Here is a 22,532-nt window from a genome sequence, read left to right on the forward strand (position 1 = left end):
ACGTTGACTTTCATAAACTGCTTTTTCATCACTTGTATAGTTATATGTAAATAATTAAATAAAATATATATACATATGATGAAATCAAAATAGAAGAGACGGGAAAAAAATAATAATAATAAAAGACAAATTCAATAAACATATGTTTAGGCTGATTTAATAGGTGCATATATGTATGGACTTTTAACTAGCTAGTGGTACGTACTAAAACTTTTCAACGATTCTTTCAACGACAATTAAATATAACTGAATATGCTACGACAAACTAGTAATACACTATCAAACCGACATTACATATTATTACATAGACATGGATGGTAAAGCTTCAACTCCTTCCCATATGCACTTGCACCGTACTTCAACAAAGAAAAAAAATCATACTTTTTTGATTGTTCATTTCCTTTCTCATGGTGTTGTAATACCTGTCAAATTCCAAATATCATAATTTAGTTAAACATGTTAGAGATATGCATATAAAGACGAAAACAACCAGCCTAGAAACAAATTAGTAGAGACAATGAGATTTACTTCCACACTTATAGTGACGAGGGACTCTACGTCCACAACCTTCAATGAGTTTTATGAATCGATTAACATCAATAAGAGCAGCCAACTTAGAAGTGATAGCAGGGCATATGCACTCAACATGGCTAACCCTAGCTCGTTGGCAACAAGCCGGAGACGGTAGCCTACCATACAAGACGTTTTGGCATGCTTGAACAGCAAGTTTTCTCTCTTCCTTACACTCGTTAGCTGTTGGTGCTCCACTAACCCTAGTCGATATTAACATCAATATTGCTATAAAAACTATACCCAGATTCCAACAAGTTTTCATTTTGTAAAGATTTTAGTTGGAAAATCGTATATGTTGTGTTCACTTTGTTTCACGATTTATATTTATAGAGGGTGTTGGCTTTTTTGGTGAATACACACGCGCTTTTGTTGAAGTTAAGTCAACTTTTTGTTTAAATAGAAAAGCTATTGAAATTATGAACTATTTTAATTTAATTATACTAATGAAAACAAATTAGTATGAATAATTCTACATCAAAATGTCAAATATCGACTTAGCTCTATTATGACGCTAAAAAAAAATTAAAGAAGAAGAAGAAGAAGAAGAAGATAGCTTTATTATATGATTTATTTTCGAACGAAACAACATAAAAAGTTAGGAGAAAAATAAACTCGCACCTAATTCATTTCTTGTAGTTGGTAGTGCTCGAAGTCAAGTCAACTAGTACTGCTAGGACCACACGTAAAATCAACGACTACTTATTATTTTACATATTATCCTTTTTATGTTAATGACTGGATGATACAATGTGATTTTGTTTGTTTATAATCATATAAAAGTTTATATGAAAGGGAAGTTTGATGCATTCCTGTTGAGAATGAAGAAGAAGAGATATCTTCTTTTGAACAGGAAAATTGGGTCACATCTTCTTCTATTTTGCTTTGCCGGAATTCTTTGATTGCTCCGTACGAATTTACAATGGAATCCTGTTCGTTGTAAGATCACTGAAGGAGGTCATCAATTTGGAGAGTTTTCTTCTACACGGAAACGAAGATATTCGAGAACTAATATTGGACCGGGAATCAAAAAGGGAAAAAAGTAAAGTCTAAGCGCATATGGCACGAAAAGGAAATCCGATTTCGGTAAGACATGATCTTGCTTTGCTCCGCCCTTCCACTAGAATCTACTCCGGGTCGGAGGAGCAGCTAGTCCAACTTCTTAAGCAGCCGAGAGATTGAAGAACGAACATTTGCTTGAATTCCTTGCCTCACCCTGAGATGAGACCCGAAAGGCGGGCTCTTATTGCTAAAACCGGAGCTGTTGTAGAGTTGATAAATCTCATTTGAGGGGATGCCTCTAGCAACAAGCCCCTCAGGGGCGGTAGTCTCCCTCCTAAGGTCGGTCGACGGTAGTCTCCCTATATCGAACACTCATTCCTATCTATTGATAGAAAGATCTTCGTCAAATACTGGACTTTTCCTTTCTTTTTATTTTCTTTTTTCTAATTCCTCATATCCAAGGCAGCTTATCACAAGCACCCCGCCCCATACGACTTGTTGGGGGGCCGTTCGCCCGAAATAAGTCGGGTAGTGCCCGCATCTTTTGCCTTAAAGGTTTCACTACTCTAACTAGGGTATCCCGCAGAAAGAAGTCAACTAGAAGGCAAAATCCACCTAGTCAAAATGGCAGTTACGGACTAATGTACTTGAGCCTATTTTCTCGATCGAGAAATGGCATTCTTTTATGTGCTTTATCGCGTGGGAAGAAAGAGATTGGTTGGTGTTGGCTTATGCCCCTATTGAGTAAGATTGCTCGCTAGTTGCCATCAGTTCAATCACTGAAATCAGTGAAATCTAGAAATCAGTCTCATTTGTCCGCTCATAGTACGATGGAATTGCCCAAATCTAGCTCGACGCGCTGCTTCAATGGCTCGATAAGAAAGACGACCAGCCCTTGACCTATCTTGATTAAGACCGAAACCTATCTAATCGAAAGTGGGGTCTAGTTTAAGCTGTCAAACAAATGGCCTGGAAAGAATATCCACTAGTAGGGATATAGACAGAGTCTCGCTCAGTAAAGAGAGTTGTAGATTCGTAGAACAGGAGAAGAGCCAAGCCATGAGAGATTATTTGTAAAATAGCTCCATTTAGTCCCGTATCGGTTATCGAAGCAATTCCGATAAGTATGAAACCCATATGAGATACTGAGGAATAGGCTATTCTTTTTTTTAAATTACGTTGGCCAGGAGATGTTGAAGCTGCATAGATTATTTGTACTGTGCCTACAATCATCAACCAAGGAGAAAATATAGAATGAGCGTGTGGTAATAATTCCATATTAATCTGAATCAATCCATACGCTCCCATTTTTAATAAAATTCCGGCTAGAAGCATACAAGTACTGTAATGCGCCTATTCGTGGGTATCTGGTAACCATGTATGTAGGGATAGAATCGGCAATTTGACAGCACTCTTCCATAGTAATCATCCAGCCAGCTCGGGAAAGCGGTTTTTCTACTACTTGGCATTAAGAGAAGCTGGGTAGCTCCGTAATCTGTCAAGGAGGCGGCGAAAGAACACCCTTTTCTTAAAAAAGGTATGAAAGTTTCATATACATACAAATTGGATGTTGTAGGTAGGGCTGTTCACGAGCCGAGCCGAACCGAGCGAAGGGTTGCTCGTTGCTTGGCTCGTTTACAACCGAACCGAACCGAGCGGCTGAAATTCGAACAGAGCAAAAACCGAAACGAGCCAAAATCGAATCGAGCATTTTCCGATCGAACATCGAGCGATTTCGAGCATTATTTATTTATTTTTCACTTCAAAAAATTCAATAAGAAATAAATTTAAATGTTGTAAATAATATATTTTATAAATAAATTAGTAGTTTTTAGACAAACATGTAATATATTGTAATTTTTTTATTATAAATAAGTTTAGAGTGTGATATAATAGTCATGTAAACAAACTTTTAATTTTCTAAAAACTTGATTTGAACAAATAAAACTATAAAATTAACGGAATATGAAAAATTTTAAGGGGTAAAAATAATTGTAAGCTTATATTTATGTGTTTTGTCTATATATTTATATATTTGTTCATATATAATTATATGTAAAATAAATTAAAAATATTCGAGCCGAGCCGAACCGAGCATACCCTTGCTCGTTGCTTGTATCGCTTACAAACCGAACCGAGCAGAGCGGCTCGTTTTCAATCGAGCGAAAAAACGAGCGAGCATTTTCCGAGCAATTTTCGAGCGAGCGGCGAGCGAGTTCGAGCGTCGAGCGGTTTGGACGGCCCTAGTTGCAGGAAAGCTTCATAATAGGCCGGCCTAGCCTTTGAGGACGGGACTTATAACTAACAATTAGTACATTGTACATGTTTGTTTTATTACGCGATGAGAGACATATCCCTAATCTAATAATTAAAGTATAATCGTGTCACGTGTCCTTTTTTTAGCTATCGCTCGAAGAAATCACTGCCTTATCTGATGAACCAAATATGTTGCTCTGACCATTAGATCCGACCCATCATTTGACAAAAGCTAATTGTTTTTCCATATTCATTCACCACCCTATTACCAACAATCAAAAAGTAATCTATATCTACAATCATAGTTCTATTGAATGATATATAAATCGTTAAGATGATTTCTGGAAACGCTGTATATTGAGCTTTATAATATGAAATCGAATGTGTAAATCGTTTAACACACGATGCGTATCATGATTTTGAAAATCAAAACATTTGATTTGATATTTCAACAGTAAATAACAATGGGGATAACGCATTTAGAAATTTGTAAATTGAATGATATGTAAAATAAATTTTGTAGAACACAAACCATACTTATCTTCTTTTTTGTGACCCATTTGATTGTGAGTTTTTTTTAGTATGGTGATGTTTGAGTCTCATCATTAATTATAAAAAATAATGATAAATAATTAAAAAAGAAACTAAGATTACATAAAAGAATAACTATACATGAAGAATAAAAAGTTGTTAAGCGTGAATTATAATTAAATGAAAACACCATACACAAATTTGAACAATAAACACGGAAGAAATTGTTTATAATAATAATAATAATACTCTCTTCGTCAAATTAAAAGTGTAATGGTTTTGAAAAACATAAAGTTCAAGATAAAATATTTTTTTTGCTTACCAAATGACAATAATACAATTGAGTCAATCAATATTGTTTATTAATATTAGTTGTGTGTGTGTGTTTAAGAGTAAGCTTGAAAATTGGCTAATAAATATTGAAAATAAACATTTGTGATGAGACAAATAAAAAGAAAACATGAACACTTTTAATAAACAGAAGGACTGGTAATAATAATAACCTCTATATTGTGTATGGCATATCATATCCACGTCTTTTACACCATAATATATATCTATTATCGTTGGTTTCTTGCTCGGAGCTAGAGAGGTAAGCATGATAAAAGAAATGACGTGTTTACCCCTTTTTTATATGTGTGTTGACTTAATGCTTGACTTTATATTTGTTTTTTAATTCTTTTAAATTAGGTCTCTGAATGTTGTACACGTCATTGAGAGGTTTCTTGATACATTTATGAATAATCTTTACATTTCTCCATCTATAAGGTGCTCTTGATGGTTGATACATTTATGAATAATCTTTATATTTCTCCATCTATAAGGTGCTCTTGATGGTTGTTTTGGTTACTAATATGAGGTGTGCGTCAACTATAAATTTTAATTTCTTATATGTTTTAAACTTCATAATTACTTTGTTAGAATGTCCTTAATGCGATCATTATTTCATTTGTAGTCATTCATGGGATTCATGGATTTGTAATATGCCAATTGTTTATCGACTTGTACAAATAAAAATGGTTCAAAACAGGTTACATTAAGAAAGAAAAAGAAAAGCATTTGTTTGATTCGGGTCAAAACATGTCACTTCAAGAAAAATGCATTAGTTTGATTCGAGCAAATAGGATTCCAACCAAAATAGCGTTGAGTTGAAAGTTGAAAGTAGTGGTTTGAAAGAAAAAGAACAATACAAGAGCTGCACAAATCATAAAAATCATTCTCATGCTTACTTTGCATTGGATTGAAATTGTTTTATATATAAAAAAATGGTTAATTTGTGCATCGTTGCAAGGGTGCGATGGGAATTTGGTAAGAATCGATTCAGTTTATTACGGTACGTAAAAAATATTTAAAATTTTGTTAAAAATATGGTTAGATAAACTGTGGCAAAACTTTGGTCGATGTCGATTCGGTTTGTCACGGCATGTAAAATACGAAAACAAAAACATAAGAGCGTTTGAAATTTTATTAAAATAATATTTGGTTAAGTTTTACATAAATAATGGGGAGGGTGTAAAGTTTTTGCATCTCAGTGTATTTGTTATATAAACGAAGTGAATACCCTAAAAGATAGTTGTTGTGTAGGTAAATGGTATCGAAATGTTTTCATTTCCTTGTTTTTTTAATTATTATGTAACACCCCAACTTACACTACCGAATATGTGTGCTACGTCGAGACTAAACGAATGATAAAATCAAAAAGTTATAACATGTTCGATTACTTGGCTAGCTGTATATGTGAATTAACTAAACGGAAAGGATAAAAAAATTGAATTAAATAAAAACACATAGACACATGGCCTATTGGTTTAATGATATGACTTCCTCCTCACAAATAGAAGGTTATGTATTGTAACATCACGTAAAAATCAGAATTAACCAAAAGTGCCAAACAAATAAAGTTCAAGGACTGAAAATGAAAATTCCGATCTTCAAGATCTTAGCGCGGTACTAAGATCTCATCTTGAAGATGTTAGCACTACGCTAATATCTAAGCTTGAAGATGTTAGAGCTGCGCTAAGATCTTAACTGAGAGATGTTAGCGCGGCGCTAAGATCTCCAAACAATAACCGACTTAAGGAGATGTTAGAGCTACGCTAACGGACAAAAGAACATCTTGGCTCTACGTGAAACCTTGCTAAGTAATCGGAGACACGTGTCCAACCACGTGTCAACACGTGGCACGATGATACAAGTCACGTGTCAACACGTGGCAGAATTGACCTTAGCGTGGCGCGAAGATCACATCTGGAGACGTTAACGTCGCGCGAAGGATTCAGATTTCTCCTATAAATAGGGCAGCTACGGGATTAAGCTTTCTCATCCAAAAAAACCTTGATTTACACACATTTACCCTAGAAACCCATGCCCAACTTACCCAGCCAACCGACGACTCGTTTTCTCGAAGAACATGCAAGAAACGAAGTCCTGAAACCCTACCAACGACTTGTCGCTCTTTTTCTTATTTATTATTATCATTCCGAGTGCTTGCTTTAAGGTAGGGATTATGTTCAAGTTATTTAAGTTATATCTTAGACATTAAGAAGAGGCAATGGCCTTTAACATTGAAAAGATTTTAAAGCATTAATAAAGAGTTTTCATAAAACGTTGCTTCTTGACGAAGTAATGTTAACAAAGTTATATATTGACAGGCATGTAGTAACTGTAAGGGAGATATCACTAGTAGTGAGTTTCTTACCAAAGGAAAGTAATTCTTATAAATCCCAATCAACCGTGGGACCAGTTTACTTACCTGGAGAAACTCACCAACATGTTAGAACCTATTAAGTATGCTATATCAAACGTCATCATAAAATGAGTATTTTCATTCAAAGACAAAGTTGAAAACTTTATCAAGGTTAAGCTTAAGGGCTATAGCTTAATCAAGAAACATCATCAAAATATTTATAAGGACCTATTTATGTATAGGTTAATATCATTCTCATTCACAATCAAGAAGGTTTTCAAACGCACACCGACGGTACAAGTGAATACGTTAAACCCTTACAAACAGTCAAAACATATTTATACTCTATAATATGAACGAGTTGTTTATCTTAAAGAGTCAGTCAATACAACGTTATAATACAAGATAGAAACTAAAAGCAACTGAGGCCGATTACACATGTGTTTGGATCCATACATAACTGCCTAGCCTAATGTAACATCGCGTATTTTACCCTATAAAATTTGTGCCTAATATACTAACTTAATAAGTATAAGGATTAAAAATGAAAAATCTAAAAACTTCACCCATCGCGATACGCGAGGGGGAAAACATAGGCCCTTCGCGTGGCGCGATGGACTTGCACGCAGACCCAGAAATGGGCGGCGTAGCGATACGCTACGGCCCAATCACAATGATCATCGCGTATCGCGATGACCATGCTGAGTCAGTGGATACACGTCCAACCACGTGTTAACACGTGGCACGATATGACATGCCACGTGTCACGAACTTGAAAGGCAGCGGCGTATTGCGGCGTCGCGATACGCGACGGGGTGAGAGGAACCCATCGCGTATCGCGATGGGATGCGGAATTAACCTATAAAAGGGGGTGACGGGTATTGAGTTCTCCTCATCCCATCGCACCTCTATTTTCACACACTTAGCATTGAAAAGCGTGCTCTATTGCCGTATCAAGCCGACGTGCCATTTTCTCGTAGTTTGTGCAAGGAACGAAGTTATAATCGAGCTAGCAATCATACAATCGAGTAGATCAAGATCCTGCCTTTTTCTTATTATTATTCTAAGTATCCGACATAAGGTAGGAGTTATGTTTAAGTTATTTGAATTATAGCTTAGACAATCAATCGAGGCTATGGCCTTTAACCTTGATCGTGTTTTATAAACATTCACATTCATAAATGAGTTTTCATAAACGTTACTTCATAATAAAGTAATGTTAATCAAAGATATATTTTGACGGGCATGTAGTAATTGTAAGGGTGATATCACTAGTAGTAAGTTTCTTGCCTAAGGAAAAGTAATTCGTACAAATCCCAATCAACCGAGGGACCCGTTTACTTACCTGGAGAAACTTACCAATGTGTTATAACCTATTAAGCCAATGCATGCTACATCAAACTTCACATAAAAACTAAGTGTTTTCATTCACAATCAAAGATAAACGATTTCAAGGTTAAGCTTAGAAATCATAGCTTAATCAACACATCATTCAATTATTTATATAAACCTATTATGTATAGGTTAAATATCATTCACAATCAATCAATCAAGGTTTCCAACACCGACGGTACAGGTGAATACGTTAACATTTTTAATCAGTCAAAACATATTTATACTCGATAAGATGAACAGGTGTTTATCTTAACGAGTCAATCAATGTTTACATGAGATTATGTGATCTCTAAAACGTTATAATACAAAGTAGAGAATAAAATCAACTCAGACCGAATACACATGTTTCTAGATCCAAACATAACCATTCAGCCTAATCATTCAAAGGCTACGTGGCCGTGGGCTAATGGTCATAACTAGTTTCCCATTAAGAGCTACGTGGTTCGGGAATAATTGTGTGTGTAGGGCAGTGGTACATAGACCGGAAGTAGAAATGCTTCCGCTGAGCTTGTAGAGAAAACTATATTTGTATTATAATGACATTCAAATGTTTTATAGAGTCATACGTGTTCACCAGCATATAGCTGACGTATTTTTCAACCCATTGCAGGTAATTAAGCATAAGTAGCATTAGCAAGGAAGTCTTAATAAAGATAGAAGTGCGTACAAGATGGCTCCATTTTTGATAACTAAAGTCTTTGTAATATGAAACATATATTTTGTATACTAAATACTTGGGTATTTAATTCCCAAGTAAATTTTCAATGTAAATTAATAACCTAAAGTCTTCCGCTAAAATTAACTCATAACTCTGATATATTTACAAAACATGTACCAACTTGTGGTCATACGCCTAGGCCCTAAGTCGGGGTGTGACAGGTTGATATCAGAGCCATCGGTTTCATCGAATTAGGTATTTAAACATTAGTACCTAAGCTTTATCCTTAAAGTTATTATTATTATTATTATTATTATTTTTAGGGATAGGATAGGATTGGTAAACTTGCTATCCGTAAATATTAATTAAGTGCAGATGTCTTACGTTAACTACCTTGGTCATAGACACCGAGTAGCAATCCGATCAAAACCGACAATCAACTACGAACCATCTGATATGGAAAGTATTAATAGTTATTATACAAGCTTTTTCAATCACAATCAACCAATCATTCCAATGTTACCATATGGGAGCCAACCCGTGTATCTCTCAGGAAGTCAACAATGCCCAATCGAAATCTCCGACAACACTGTTGACAACATTCCTCAGTACCATCCATCTGAAATTCCCATTTACCATCATTCCGAGGAACAGGAAGTGCAGAGTAAGATCAAACAGGAGACTGAATCAGAATCGTCTAGCTGGATGAATTGTCACTCTGATCAAAGGAGATGGCAATTCGGATAACCACCATCGAACTATAAATACCAGATCCCACCGCCCACTGTAGAACCAAGCCGTAAACCAAGGATGAGAGTCATATTGCCATACAAAAAGAGATTAGTTCAATCAACAATAAAGAATCCTTATAAATCGGAGGAAGAACCCGGGGAAGAGGATGATCATGAGGAAGAAAATGAAGAGAACGAAAATCCTTATTTTCCTCCGTATGTTGGACCAAGACTTTCCATATCACAACAAGCTAAAGAGCTCCGTGAAGAGGCAAACCTGATCAAGGAATTTTATACAACTAATATCCCCGGTGAGGAAATGAATACATACGTTGCAAATCCACACCTCTATCCACAAGAGAACACTGATCTCTTCCCAACTGCATCCGCACCAACGGGATACCCTAACCCGCCAAATTCGGTTATGGATGAGCTAAGGAATGAGAAAGTGGACAAAAAGAGAATAGGAAAGAAAATAGTTAAGAAATGTGACAAGATGAAGAATCTTGTTAAAAAGTGGATTATGGATTAGGAATCGTTGTTACGTACGGCTGTTAACTGATATGTTTTCCTTGTGAGATAAATAATGTATTATAAAGAAAGCCTTTCTTTTCTTTGAATTTTGTTTTATTCATGTAACAGCATGTCTAACGCCAACAGTAATCAAGAAATGCAAATAAATAATAAAGAAAAGACCGTTGCAGAAAACATAAACCACGATAAAGAAAAGACAGTAGCAGAAAATATTCAAGCGATACCTAAATACTATGTGCTCGGTATTCACGATCTAATTAAAGAAGCTGTAACACCACTTTATGAGTTAATGAAAAATGATCAAAGCCGAACCGCTTCCCAATCTAATAAGAGGGGGAGTCAAAAGTGAAACTGCTAACTCTAAAAGAGAATAAAAAAGAGAAACTGAAAAGAAAGAAAGTAAGAAGAAAGAAAGTGAGAAAAAGAAAGAAGCAAGCGATGAAAGCTCCACCGCTGAAAACGACCTCCGTGATAAAACCAAGAAGTTAAAGATACCCGAGGGTTGTGATTTTAAAGTATTCAAGGTTTATACTCCCAAAGAATTCCACGGAGAAAAGGGAGCGATAGTTACCCTCCGATGATTGGAGGAAATGGAATCAATCGTATTGATCAGCAAATGTACGGAAAGTGAGAAGGTACAATATACCTCCCAGATGTTCAAGGGGGAGGCATTAAAATGGTGGAATACCCTGACTGGAATTAAGGGTAGAGAAAGCTTATACAATTTGGACTAGGCAACATTTAAAGCCATGATACTAAAGAAATTTTGTCCGATTAATGAAATAGATCAAATACAAACCAAGTTGTGGAACCATAAGGTTGTGGGAACCAACCTCAAGGTATATAACACCAAATTTCTTGAGTACTGCAGAATTGTCCCTCACTTGGTCACTCCTAAAATCAACAAAGTGACGCGCTATATCTACGGGTTGCCAATAGAAATCCGTGACTTAGTCCGTTCACATATGTCGTCTTCGATGGAATCTGCTATGGAGTTGGCCGGGTATTTGATGGATGGAATGATAAGGAATCGGGATGAGAAGAAGAAGGATGATGGCAAGACGCCAGTAGGAGGAAAAGTTAGGAAAAATGAGAAGAAAAGGGAAGGGGCGTTTGTGTATAGTCACCCTATTTGTAAGTCATGTGGTAGGAGACACTTCGGAAGATGTCTTCGACCAAACAACACGGTTACATGTAATTTCTGCATGAGACAGGGTCATGTGGAAGCAGACTGCACGACGAAAACAGTGGTATGTTTTGATTGTAAGGAAAGAGGACACTTTAGCAATAAATGTCCAAAGAGGAAGCCGACGACTTTGATGGCTGGTGAAAGTGGCAGCGGTGCCAAGACCGATGCAAAGAAAGGAAACGCTCGTGTCTTTATGCTAGACACTCAGAAGGCAGCTGATATACCGGACATGATCACCGGTACGTTTCCTATTAATAATGTTTATCCTGGGTATTATTTGACTCAGGTGCGAACCAAAGTTTTATAGATTATAAATTATGTAGTCTATTAAATGAGCCCTTAGTTAAACTAGATAAACATTATGAGGTTGAAACTGCTGATGGAAGTGTAAGTCAAATAACCAAGGTGTTCAATAGTGCGACAATTTCATTAGTCGATCACGTCATGCATGTACGATTGTTACCCATGACATTGGCAGGATTTGATGTAGTGTTAGGTATGGACTGGTTATCATCTAATCAAGCCCGTATCCTATGTAATGATAAGGCAATTGACATTCGAACGTCTAACAATAAAACCATTCGTATCACCGGAGACAAAGAAGCAGGAAGGGTAGGAATCATTTCTAAGATAAAAGCAAGTAGTTGCTTAGGTAAAGGATGCCTTGCATTCATAGCCTATGTAACTAAAGAACCTGAACCCAAGAAGATGGAGGAGGTGCCAATCGTGTCCAAATTTCAAGATGTATTTCCTGACAAAATACCAGGAGCCCCGCCAGATAGAGAGGTAGAGTTTAGGATCGAACTCATGCCGGGAACATCACCAATAGCTAAGTCTCCTTATAGATTAGCACCCACGGAAATGAAAGAATTAAAGAAGCAGTTAGACGAGCTTTGGAAAAAGGGTTTATACGACCGAGTTCATCACCATGGGAGCTCCAATTCTGTTCGTAAAGAAGAAGGACGGATCGATGAGAATGTGTATAGATCATAGAGAACTAAATAAGGTCACGATCAAGAACAAGTATCCACTTCCAAGAATAGACGATTTGTTTGATTAGCTCCAAGGAGCAAGCTGTTTTTCAAAGATTGATCTTAGATCGGGTTACCATCAGTTGAAAGTACATGAAGAAGATATACCCAAAACAACATTCAGAACCCGATACGGACATTATGAGTTCACTGTGATGCCTTTCGAACTCACTAATGCTCCGGCAGCTTTTATGGACATGATGAATCGTATTTGCAAGCCATATCTCGACAAGTTTGTTATCATTTTCATTGATGGCATTCTTGTTTACTCCAAATCCAAAGACGATCATCAAGTTCATCTCAAAATCATACTTGAAACATTAAGAAACGAGAAATTGTACGCCAAATTCTCCAAATGTGAATTCTGGTTGTCCGAAATTTTATTTCTTGGTCATATTATAAATGAAAAGGGTATTCAAGTAGATCCAGCTAAAATAGAAGCCATTACCAAATGGGAGAAACCCAAGACACTGACTCAAGTCAGAATTTTCCTAGGCTTAGCCGGCTATTACAGAAGATTTATTCGAAACTTCTCCCGAATAGCCGTTCCAATAACTTCACTCACAAGAAAGACAATTAAGTTTGAATGGGGACCAAAGCAAGAGGAAGCATTTGAAACACTCAAACAAAAGTTAACCAATGCACCTATCTTGGCTTTGCCAGAAGGACTAGAAAACTTTGCCATTTACTGTGATGCTTCGCACACGGGAATGGGATGTGTTTTGATGCAAGGAAAGAACGTAATTGCTTATGCTTCGAGACAGTTAAAAGTTCATGAAAAGAATTACACTACACACGACCTTGAATTAGGTGCTATAATTTTCGCGTTGAAATTATGGCAACATTACTTGTATGGTGTTAAGTTCATCGTATACACTGATCACAAAAGTTTGAAGCATATATTCGATCAAAAGGAATTGAACATGAGGCAAAGGCATTGGATGGAAACGCAAATGACTACGATTGTGAAATCGTATATCATGAAGGGAAAGCCAACATTGTGGCTGACGCCTTAAGTAGAAAAAACATGAGAAACCAAAGAGAGTTTGATCTCTTAGATTAGAACTAAAAGTTGATTTAGCTAGTCAAATCAAAGAAACTCAGGAAGAAGGAAGCATTAAAGCCGAAAAAGAGAATGGTACAATCGATCAATTAGTTAAAGGAAGTGATGAAATACTTAGACTCGGTATAAGGATTTGGGTACCGATGGTCGAAAGTTTAAGAGATAAGATTCTAGAAGAAGCACATAAGTCGAAGTATATGATGCATCCGGGAAGTGACAAGATGTATCACAATCTAAAAGATGATTACTGGTGGATAGGTATGAAGAAACATATTGCTTTGTATGTAGTCAAATGCCTGACGTGTTCTAAAGTGAAAGCTGAACATTAAAAGTCGTTAGGATTACTACAACAATCGGAAATCCTATGGATATGGGATATGATAACAATGGATTTCATCATGAAGTTACCTAAAACTTCTCGCCAAAATGATGCGATCTGGGTTATTGTATATAGACTTACTAAGTCTGCCTATTTTATTTCGATACAAGAAACGTTTAGCATGGATAAGTTAGCACACTTATATATCGAAAACATAGTATCCTTACATTGTGTACCGCTATCCATTATTTTGGATAGAGATAGTCGTTTCACTTCAAATTTTTGGTCAAGCTTTCAAAAGGCAATGGGGACTCGATTAAACTTAAGTACCACATACCATCCCCAAACTGATGCCAAAGTGAACATACAATTCAAACCCTAGAAGACATGCTTCGTGCCTGTGTTATCGATTTAGGAGGAAGTTGGGATACCCATCTTGCTCTGATGGAATTCTCGTACAACAACAGTTATCATACGAGTATCCAAATGGCACCATTCGAAGCATTGTATGGGCGTAAGTGTAGAACACATGTATGTTGGTCTGAAACAGGTGATAGTCAGTTGTCAGGACCGGAAATTGTTCAAAGAACCACTGATCAAGTTATACAAATCCATGAACGATTGAAGGCGGCAAGAGATAGACAAAAGAGCTATGCGGACGTTCGTCTCAAGCCATTGGAATTTAAAGAAGGCGTTAGAGTATTATTGAAAGTATCGCCTTGGAAAGGTGTAGTACGATTCGGGAAGAAAGGGAAATTAAGTCCACGCTTTGTAGGACCATTTAAAATACTTGATAAAATCGGACCAGTTGCTTACCCATTAGAGTTACCCGAAGAAATGAAAGGTATTAACGACGTGTTTCACGTATCCAATCTACGCAAGTGTTTAGCTAACGAAACTCTTGCCATGCCATTAAAAAATGTTAAGATAAAAAAGAAGCTTAAGTTTGTGGAACAACCAATTTAAACAGAAGATGGCATGATTAAGTTTCTCAAACATAAGCGTATTAAGCTCGTAAAAGTCAAATGGGATTCAAGACGAGGACCCAAGTATACGTGGGAGCTCGAGTTAGAAATGAAGAAAAAGTATCCCTATCTATTCCAATGAATCTCGAGGAAGAGATTATTCAAAAGGTGGGGAGGATGTAACACCGCGTCTTTTACCCTATAAAATTTGAGCCAAATATACAAACTTAATAAGTATAAGGACTAAAAATGAAAAATCTAAAAACTTCACCCATCGCGATACGCGACGGGGCAAACATAAGCCCATCGCATAGCATAATGGACTTGCACGTAGACCCAGAAATGGGCGGCGTAGCGATACGTTAAGGCCCAATCACAATGATCATCGCGTATCGGGATGACCATGCTGAGTCACTGGACACGTGTCCAACCACGTGTCAACACGTGGCACGATATGACAAGCCACGTCTCACGAACTGGTAAGGCGGCGACGTATTGCGGCGTCGCAATACGCGACGTAGTGAGAGGAACCCATCGCGTATCGCGATGGGGTGCGGAATTAACTTCTAAAAGGGGGTGACGGGTATTGAGCTCTCCTCATCCCATCACACCTCTATTTTCACACACTTAGCATTGAAAAGCGTGCCCTGTTGCCGTATTAAGCCGAAGTGCAATTTTCTCGTAGTTCGTGCAAGGAACGAAGTTATAATCGAGCTAGCAATCATACAATCAAGTAGATCAAGATCCTGCCTTTTTCTTATTATCATTCTAAGTATCCGACATAAGGTAGGAATTATGTTTAAGTTATTTGAATTATAGCTTAGACAATCAATCGAGGCTATGGCCTTTAACCTTGATCGTGTTTTATAAACATTCACATTCATAAATGAGTTTTCATAAACGTTACTTCATAATAAAGTAATGTTAATCAAAGATATAGTTTGACGGGCATGTAGTAATTGTAAGGGTGATATCACTAGTAGTAAGTTTCTTGCCTAAGTAAAAGTAATTCGTACAAATCCCAATCAACCGAGGGGCCCGTTTACTTACCTGGAGAAACTTACCAACGTGTTATAACCTATTAAGCCAAAGCATGCTACATCAAACGTCACATAAAAACTAAGTGTTTTCATTCACAATCAAAGATAAACGATTTCAAGGTTAAGCTTAGCAATCATAGCTTAATCAAAACATCATTCAAATATCTATATAAACCTATTATGTATAGGTTAAATATCATTCACAATCAATCAATCAGTCAAGGTTTCCAACACCGACGTTACAGGTGAATTCGTTAACCATTTTAATCAGTTAAAACATATTTATACTCGATAAGATGAACAGGTGTTTGTCTTAACGAGTCAGCCAATGTTTACATGAGATTATGTGATCTCTAAAACGTTATAATACAAAGTAGAGAATAAAATCAACTCAGACCGAATACACATGTGCCTGGATCCAAACATAACCATTCAACCTAATCATTCAAAGGCTACGTGGTCGCGGGCTAATGGTCATAACTAGTTTCCCATTAAGGGCTACGTGGCTCGGGAATAATTGTGTGTGTAGGGCAGTGGTACATAGACCGGAAGTAGAAATGCTTTCGCGGAGCTTGTAGAGAAAACTATATTTGTATTATAATGACATTCAAATGTTTTATAGATTCATACGTGTTTACCAGCATATAGCTGACGTATTTTTCCAACCCATTGCAGGTAATTAAGCATAAGTAGCATTAGAAAGGATTGGAGTCTTAATGAAGATAGAAGCGCGTACAAGATGGCTCCGTTTTTGATAACTAAAGTCCTTGTAATATGAAACATATATTTTGTATACTAAATACTTGGGTATTTAATTCCCAAGTAAATTTTCAATGTAAATTAATAACCTAAAGTCTTCCGCTAAAATTAACCCATAACTCTGATATATTTACAAAACAGGTAACAACTTGTGTCATACGCCTAGGCCCTAAGTCAGGGTGTGACACCTAAACAGTCAAAGGTTTCGTCGCCATGGGCTAACAGTCATAATTAGTTCCCCATTAGGCGCTACTTGGCTCGGGGAACACTTTTGTGTGTGTAGGGAAGTGGTACAAATCCCAGGAATGAAATACTTTATGCTGAGTTTGTACAGAAAATTATATTTGTATTGTAACTGTACTTTAAATATTATTAGAGTCATACGTGTTCACCAGCACATAGCTGACGTATTTTTCTCACCATTGCAGGTAATCTATACTATATAATAAATAAAAGTTCATAATGCCACATGACATTACATAATATAGATTCTTGCAAAATTTTCCCACCTCTCTCTCTTATTAAATGCATTTCCATTTTTATTAATAGTTTTATACTTAACTTTTTTTTTCCTTCTTAATCAATTATTTTCTCTTTTTAATAATTATTTGTTAATTTAAAATTTTCATACAAACATAGATATATTATTTAGTTTTATATAAATATGTTGTATTAGTTATTAAAATTAAGATTTTATAAGTAACAAATTTTCACATTGATTTAGATAAAATAATTAATTTCAAATTAAGAAATTTTAACTTTATGTTTGTTTTGCAATGAAGATTTTTAAAAGCTAATGTCAATCACTATAAATGGTTTGATTTGTTTTTGAGACAACCTGTTTTAACGCATGGTAAGTGATGTGTTTCATTATCTAAAGTTGAAATAAAAAATAAAACGAAACTACTAATTTTGATGTGTAGGTTACAATTACAAATATTGCATACAAAAAAATATTTAGAGATTTGTTAATTTTCAACAACTTTTTATTCCCGTATTGTGTACTATGTAATTTATTCTACCATATATTATATCTTTATATCATTTGACATAATACATTGTGTTATTATCTAAACAAATTTATTTATTCTAACTCGTGTTCTACACGGGTCTTAATGCCATGGCATTACACATGAGTGATCCTTACAAAGTTTCCCATATCTCTCATGTTAAATATATATTTCTTTTTCTTATTAATAGTTTTATATTTTATCTTTTTTTTCTGTTCAATCTATTATTATTGAGTGAATTGTATTTTTCGTCACAATGGTTTGTCGAAATCTGCGATTTTAGTCTAATAGTTTTCCCTCATCTCTCTCACATTAACTACATTTCTCTTTTTAATATTTCATTTTCGATTTTTAATAATTCCATCATAATTTAAAAGAATTAATACTATCATAAATATATTAATTTGTTTAATATAAAATGTATTGCATTAGTTATTAATATTCGATTTTTATAAGTAACCAATACGAAACAGGTGAGTTTCTTTAACCGATTAAGTATCAAACATTGTTCATGCCAAAACAGTTTAAGATTAGAATGAGTTTTGGTCCACGAGTTGGTTTAAAAAAGTTGCCATTTACAACTAAGTTTTGATATAGAAAAGAACAAAGAAAAAATTTATGATTTATGAAATTTTTAACAAATTTTTATTTCCAAATTGCGTAATGTGTACTTTTTTACTGTATAATATATCTTAATATATGTGATACATTTTTTTTTTGTATTTCACATTATATTATTATTTTAAAAAATTACTTATTCTAACCCGTGTGCTACACGGGTAACTAACCTAGTTAAGCATTAATAAGCAATAGCAAGGATTGGAGTCGTCATGGAGATAGAAGCTCACGTTACAAGATAACTCAGTTTTTTATAATGAAATCCTTGTAATATAAACAAGTGTTTTGTAAAAGAATACTTAAGTATTTAATTCCCAAGTAAATTTTCAATGTAAATTAACATTTTAATCAACCTAAAAGTCTTCCGCTAAAATTAACTCATAAACTCTAATATATTTATAAAACAGATACCAACTTGTGGTCACACTTCTAGATTCTAAATCGTCGTCGTCGTCGCTATCAAACCTACATCTGAGTCCCAGTCTATCGTCGTCCTCGCGGCCGCGCCTGACACCCGGTGTGCTCGCTTCATGGTCAGAACGTGGTGGTGGTTTTTTGTGTTTTTATTGCCATGTAAATCCTAAGATTTAATCATCGTCTGTTAACACGCTGATGACGTTGTCATTTATATATATTTCTACGTTTTGTTATTATTTGTACAAAGTCGTTGTAAGGGTGGTGGTTTTTGCGTTTTTTTATTGTACAACATCGTCGTTATCCTCACAACCGCGCCTAATGCTTGATGTGCTCGCTTCATGGTCAGAACGTGTGGTGGTATTTGTGTTTTTGTAAAGCCTAGTCCTGGTGCCCTACATTGAATGTTGGATTTACTCATAAACACAGTTCTAAATATCAAAGTTAATTAAAACTTTTCTCGGAATCTAAACTTCAACCATATATTACATAATCATTCAAATATTTCCATAATACACAAACTTTGTCTTTAAACATAATATAAAAGTCATATTATAACATCACAACATTCTTTATAGATGTCAGCCTCTTCAGTCCAATGTCATGTGTCTTTATTCAAGCGAGCTGCCTTAACCTATTCACCTGCGTGCATACTAAAAGTCAGCTACGCTAAGTGAGTTCTAGTTAATCAGGCAACATACATTCATACACTTACTTACATATACGCGCGTATCCAAAGATACATATTATATACTTTACCTGTCACATTTCTTTCGTACATTCATACATTCTTACATACATTCTCTAATACTTTCACACTTCATACTTTCATACTACATGCATAACTATCTTTACCATCTTATATATTATTAGGGTCTGGTCCGTTCCCTTCTATCTCAGGTTTTGTTAGGATCTGGTCTGTTTTGTCTCATATATTATTAGGGTCTGGTCTCAACCTTCCATACAACTATACACACATTTCTTTATATATTCTATTATATACTTTCATACATACTTTTAACCTCATACATACATCATTCATACACATTCACATATCATACATTACCACTTAAATAGTGGTGGAATCAGGGGAAGGTCCGGGGGGTCTTGCGATATTCGTCATTTTCGGTTTAATTCGTATTTGTTTTTGTATGGTAAACCCGACCTGTTTTATCTTTTGGACTCTTTGATAATAATAAAAATTGTGTTTTCTGTGTTACAAATTTGTTTCACACTTGTTGAATCGCAAAACGTCCTTTACGGTACCTTAAAACACCCTTTTATGGCTAAAAACGAATTAAAACGAACTTCAGGGGCCTAATTGTCAAATATCAAAAACTGAAGACCCCCCCCCCACCCACCCACCCCCCGTGACCATCAATGCCATGGTGGTCTCGCGGCATGGTCATACCTCTGCAGACCACCAGCTCGTTTTTTGTTATTTTGCATATTGTTTGACCAACTTAACCTATCCAAATGCATAAAACTTCTTAAAAGCAACATTATGGCTAAACCTTCACTCTTTCCCTATATAAACAAGAACAATGTATCCCATTTTGGTTTGCTCATTCACCTGAAACTCTCCCCAATCTAGGTCTAAGTATTTATCCTCTAAACTCTTGATAGTTTGACTTCTCAAGGTCAAACTAATACTAATCTTTGTTTCTAATTAACCTTGTTAAGTAAAGCTTGTTATTATAGCTTGTTTAAAACATACTTCCCTTGTTTCCTTGGCTTTCCCTTCTCCAGCCATGTCGGTTTAGGTATATTGCTAGGCAATGCTACATGGAGGACTATTATAGTCCTAGTTAAACACTTTAATTTATGCTTTAATTTATGTAAGCTTACTATTGTTGTTTAGTTTCTAATTACTTTAGTTTCTAAATCATTTTAATGAGTTCTATGGTATTGGGTATGTGGCAACCATCCTCGGTTTCATTCCGAGTCAAAGACCGAACCAAAACCGAACTTTTGTTTAAATACTTTATTATTAACATGTTGTATGTAAGACTTGAGTATTATCATTTCTAAGTTTATTTTAATAGTTTAATGGTATTGGGTATGTTGTAACCATCATCGGTCTCATACCGAGTCAAGGATTGAACTGAAACCGAACTTTCATTTAACTCTTTATTTAATTGTTTTAAAACAAGTTGTATGTAAGATTTAAGTGTTTAAGTTCTTTTATTTACATTTTTGTATTTGTTATTATAATATGGATTTGTTGGATCCAAATTCGGTCACATACCAAGTCTTGAACCAACCAAACCAAACAAACCGAACTAAACCGAGTTCACTCGCTTAAAACACACTAGTTGTGTTTCGGGCCACCGAATCTCACATTTCTTTTTAGATATTTTACAAACTAATTATAAATGTTTTCTTAAAGTACTTGGTATGTCGGATCTAACTTGATCTTATAACAAGCTTGGACCGATAAAACCGAACACTCGCTTAACATTGGTGTTTGGAGTTTCTCCTCAATAGAACTTCTAACATTAGTTAAGTTTTTGTTTTAAATAATTTATCTCATGATATTTATCACTTTGGAATGTCGGGTTCGAACTTGACATTTTATCAAGACCAGAACCGACTAAACCGAACACTCGTTAAAATCCCGTTTTGGTATTTATCTAACAAGGGCTCGTGCGCTATTGCATTAAACCTTTTCCCACATATTTACTTAACAAAGGTTAAGTAAAACTAATGAATATAATACCGAGACCCGATTTCGAGTAAACTTACTTTTCAAAAACCATTACTTTAATTTTTACGTATTTACACTTTAACCCTCAAACTTTAATTATTTATCTTACTTGTCATGTTATTTTACTTTAAAGCTTTCACGACCATCTTCTAACTCAAGACCCTCTCAATCTAGGTCTCACTCGTTGAACTTACCTTTTCGTTTTATCGCAAACTAATCCTTCAAGTTACTTATTTCATGTGAGTAATCACACTACTCCTTTTTACGCTTTTATACTTTTGGGGGTGGCATGCGTACCGTATTCAAACTTACTTGTTTTATGATCTCATTATCAAATCCACAGTTCAACATTATGTGTTTGTACGAATATTTGCTCAGTATTTGTTTATGCCTCACATTGATTATGTGCACGAGTGTTTATTTTTATGTTGTTGTTGAGCCTCAATAAGTATGATCATACGCAAACCTAACTACTTTAGCCTTGTGCTAGTAGAATAGGGCATCATTCTCCGAGTATTTTGGTTGTTACCAAATAGAAAGAAGCCACGTTTATTTACTTTACATTTACAATGGTTGTTGCATTATTCTATTTATACATGTAAATTGTGATTTTTGCCTTATTATATACATATATCAAAAACTAGTGTATTGCTCACCAACATTCGTGTTGATCAAATCTATTTTTATGCATACTACAGGTTTACTTTTAAGTTGCTTGTGAAGATTGAAGACTCATCACTTAGGTTATACCTTTAGTATACTTTAATGAATTTAGTGTTGATGCAATTGTTTGCATTTTATCTTGTACAAGTTGTATTTGTGATTAATAAATGAAGTAAACGAGTTGAGTAAATATTGTCACCTTGATAGGTTCATAGTGTTCTTGAGCAATTCGTTGCACACCGGCATGTTCCGCCGCCTTTGGTCGGGGTGTGACAGGTCCGGTGACCCTCCGGCGAACCAAACTCCGGTTAAGTTACCTGTAATAAGTTACCGAAGAAAGATTTGTTATTGGTAGTTTGACCCTCTAATTGAGTCTTGAAATGGTAAAGTA

General features: G+C 35.4%; 1 long non-coding RNA gene across 1 annotated transcript; it reads right to left on the minus strand.

Annotated features, from left to right (window-relative positions):
- Positions 1-374: 374 nt before the first annotated feature.
- On the minus strand, positions 375-935 carry LOC143529372 (uncharacterized). Its single transcript, XR_013134644.1, has 2 exons — positions 529-935; positions 375-422 (listed from the first exon to the last, which is right to left on the minus strand). It is a non-coding gene; the product is annotated as an uncharacterized LOC143529372 (long non-coding RNA).
- Positions 936-22,532: the final 21,597 nt, after the last annotated feature.

Source organism: Bidens hawaiensis, unplaced genomic scaffold, assembly GCF_021521415.1.
Source record: "Bidens hawaiensis isolate Kalapana, Puna unplaced genomic scaffold, B.hawaiensis_p1.1 tig00000636_1, whole genome shotgun sequence".
NCBI lineage: Eukaryota > Viridiplantae > Streptophyta > Magnoliopsida > Asterales > Asteraceae > Bidens > Bidens hawaiensis.